The sequence below is a fragment of the Halichoerus grypus genome, chromosome 9, assembly GCF_964656455.1.
Source record: "Halichoerus grypus chromosome 9, mHalGry1.hap1.1, whole genome shotgun sequence".
Taxonomy (NCBI): domain Eukaryota; kingdom Metazoa; phylum Chordata; class Mammalia; order Carnivora; family Phocidae; genus Halichoerus; species Halichoerus grypus.
This window is the reverse complement of record NC_135720.1, coordinates 41,398,215-41,402,152: the sequence shown is the minus strand read 5'-3', so window position 1 is coordinate 41,402,152 and position 3,938 is coordinate 41,398,215. Positions and strand designations below refer to the sequence as shown.

The 3,938-nt window shown below is 35.1% G+C and overlaps 1 non-coding gene across 1 annotated transcript; it reads left to right on the top strand.

The window, feature by feature from the left end:
- The first annotated feature begins 2,954 nt into the window (after positions 1 to 2,954).
- Positions 2,955 to 3,059, top strand: LOC118552541 (U6 spliceosomal RNA). Its single transcript, XR_004925589.1, has one exon. It is a non-coding gene; the product is annotated as a U6 spliceosomal RNA (small nuclear RNA).
- Positions 3,060 to 3,938: the final 879 nt, after the last annotated feature.

Genomic DNA, 3,938 nt, shown 5'->3' with positions numbered 1-3,938 from the left:
TTAATTTTGAAAAACAATCTTTAAATCAAGTTGTTTACAATTTGTTGGCATTATGAATATATGGTAATGTGTCTTGTACCTCTAGCATATTGTGTTTGATATTCCCAAGAAAACTTAAATACATATATCTTCTGTTGAAGTCATTGTGTACTATCTGTGTAAGAATTATGGTAAAAATAATTATAAAGAAATTGCCAATCTATCACTATGATGGCTCTGCACACTTTCCTGATGCTTACTCATTCTTTTCTATTTTATTTAAAGAAATATTATGTTTTTTTTTAGTATAGAGAAGGTAGTAAAATTAAAAATCCAAGTAGGAAAATGTGCAAGGAAAATTATGCCTATGAGAATTTAGTGGAAACTAAAATTTGAAAACACATGTGTTGTGGGAATCCATATAAAATACGGAAAAGACCTTCATAGAAAAAATAGTTAAGTTACTAAGACATCTCTAAAATGCAGTAAGAATGAGATGTTGGTATGGAGAAAGCTTAAAATCGGTAGCCATTGAGGAGCTCTAAGGTAGGCCAAGGTTAATTTAATGATAAAATGAAGTGCTTTTGGGGAAAACAAAATGAATGTACTTTTTTTTTTTTGGTCCACTAAAAATGACTTCTTTTCTAGAAGAAAAAGAAATGGATTTGAAGGCAATCAATATTACTTGTAGAACAGAAGAAACATGTAACTTATAAAACCAAGTCCATTTGGGATTCATTCCAAAGGTGAGGAAAGTGGCAAATGTTAGGAGAACCCTCCATCAGCTATAATTCACATCTCCCTATAAATTGGGATGGGACCTACAGGCTACAGAAAAAATTAATACAGCTCTATATAAAAAAAGGACCTTTAAACCATAATGAAGGTCTTGTTACTTTTATTTTCAGAGAGCAACAGTCTTATAGAATGTGCTAGAATTTTTTTCTCTGACCCATTTTATCTCACAGTTTTCAGTTATTGGCTCTAAATGGTACATCTCCTTTAGCAATTTCTAAATTTTTAAAGTTAACATTGTTTTGCATTTAAGATGCTTTGGCAGGGACTGTAATGAGAATTTTAAATTTGAGCAAAACCTCTTGAAGTTCTAAATGAGGCCATCAAAGAGAACATTCACCAGATGGAAACATTGATTGATCTAAAGCCTCGAGTCTTGTTTTTAGTCTCTTGTTTTCCAGCAAAGAGAAATTTTACAGAATCTTCTCTCTTCCTAAAGACTTAAACTAAAATACATAGTTAAAATAGAGGTACTACACTCTAAGTATATTTATAGAATGGAAAGTAAAAAACCTTATGTCACATCCCAATCAAGAAATGGGATACTCTAAAAAGAATGTGGATACCTCTAGTTAGGGTTCCTGTTCTGTTGCTACTCCTAAATTAATTTTTCACTGCTGGATGGAGGGCAGTACCCAGAACTCTCATGCCCCTAGATGATGGCCTATGTTTGAGCCTAAGATTGCTCACCAAGATCTATGACTTCTTCTGATTCCTTGAGACACTGTTAGCCTGCACTTATCAGCTCCCTTCCACCTAGAGAGAGCTTCTCCTCACTTTCTCCTTTTCCCATATACCAGCTGAGTAGAGATGATGCTGAGAATGTAAAGGAAGGCAGAGGTACAGCTATAAACAGTCTGGATGCTTAATATGCCTCATGGATGCTAAGCTTTTCTATAAATAATAAATAAATTTTGGCAACCATCAGTTTGTTCTCTGTATTTGCAGATTGCCAAATTAATATGTAAGGTTTTTGTGTATCAATTATATTTCAATAAAGTTATTTTTAAAACTTTAAAATACTAAAAAAATTAGCTTCATACAACATTCTACTATATGCAACTTTTGATAAATAATATTCAATTACAGAATGCAATATCATACCAGCACATGATACATAATAGGTATTCAGTAAATGTTTGTTAAATTTTACCGCTTTTTAACACAGTGATTTTCCTCAGTAATAATTTCTCAGATAAAACTTGGATAAAAATAAAAAAAACAAAACAAATAAACTCTCATTGTGTTAAGCAACTAAAATGTTGCAATTAGGCTAACTATTGCAGTTAGCCTAACCTTTTCACACCATATCCTGAGAATTCCACACAAACATACAGAGTGAGAAAATTTGGAAAACAGACTTCAGCTATTTGAGATAATTTCACAAGTAAAATCTCTGTCTGATGTGGGTTTAAAGGTTTTTAACGTTCTTAGTGAAAACAATAACCAACCCTATCATTAGTGTCTGTAATGGTTAATTTTATGTGTCAAGTGGCTAGGCCATAGAGCCCAGATATTTGGTCAAACACATCTGGATGTTGGTATGAAGGTATTTTTTAAGATGAGATTAATATTTAAATCAGTAGACTTTTGAGTAAAGCAAATTACCCTCCATAATGTGAGCGGGTCCCATCCAATCAGTTGAAGGTATTAAGAAAAAGAATGACCTACCCTGAAGTAAAAGGAATTTTATCATCGGACTGTTTTTGGATTCAGTTTCAGCATCAACTCTTCCATGAGTCTCTAGCCTACTGTCCAACCTTGTAAATTTTGGACTTGCCAGCCTCCATAATCATGTGAACCAAATCCTTATAATCCATCTTTCTCTCTCTCTCTCTCTCTCAATCGTGTTTATGTGTATGTGTGTGTATATGTATGTCCATTTTAAAATAAATCAGATCAAATTTGAAAAAATATACCATTACCGATTAGTCAATGTCAAGTAAAATGGCATTCTAGGTTCATTTTAGAATTAATACACTTAACATAGAAATATGTTTAGATGTTCCTTATGAGTCCTGCTACTGTTTATTGTATCCAAATTTGTCTCATTTTTTTTCAATTACAATTATAAACAATGAGTTAAAATTTAAAAAGGCTGACCCCAGAAAGTTCAAACAGAAAAACATATGCACGTGAACTGAGAGCAGTAAACCTTTTTTGAAAATTACTTACTGGATGTTCACTTCAGCAGCACATATACTAAAACTGGAACAATACAGAGAAGATTACCATGACCCCTGTGCAAGGATGACATAAAAACTACTTATTGGCCATCTCATATTGGGCACTGTGTTAAGCATGGGTAATGTAAAATTTGTAGAAACATGGTTCCTGTCTATGGTAAGTCAGGTTTTCCAAAAATAGCAGTAACAATACCCCTTAACCCTCATGCTCTTTTACTATATAAGTATGATATTCCCCCCACCAGGAGGCAGTCTGTCTCCTTCTCTTGAATCTAGATGACATTTTACCTCAACAAACATAGTATGTCAGAAGTAATAAAATGTGATTTTAACACAAGAATATAACAATGCTATGTTCTTCTGCCTTACTCTCTTGAGACACTTACTTTGAGGGAAGCCAGATGCCATGTAAGCAGTCTAACAACCCTAAGATTTCTATGCTGAGCCCAAACTACTTCACATGGAAAGGAAGATGGCAGCAGAGTAGGAGGACCCTAGACTCACTTTGTCCCATGAATACAACTAGATAACTATCAAATCATCCTAAATACCCCAGAAATTGACCTGAAGGCTGGCTGAACAAATCCCACAACTAAAGATAGAGAAGAGGGCATATTGAAGAAGGGAGGAAATGTGGAGACCTGGTTTGAGAGAGAAATGGATTGTGGTTACCACAGGGGGGAGGGACCACAGTTGCAGAGAAGGGTACAGGGAAAATGAATCCTCACAGCAATTGACTTAGAAAGTGAGAGGGGCCAAATTTCATGAGTTCTTGCAACCAATGGGGCTTACAGCCTGGAGTTCTAAGGTCAGTGGGCTTGGCTCAGGAAGAGCCCAGAGGCACTGGGGAGAAGAGAATGCAGGGCAAACAGCCTGCAGATCTACAGTGTGGAAACAGTGATCTAAAGAACACCTGATGCATACGGTGGAGAGGTTATTTGCTCATCTCAGAGTGTGTCCCAGGGAGGCAGCATTCAC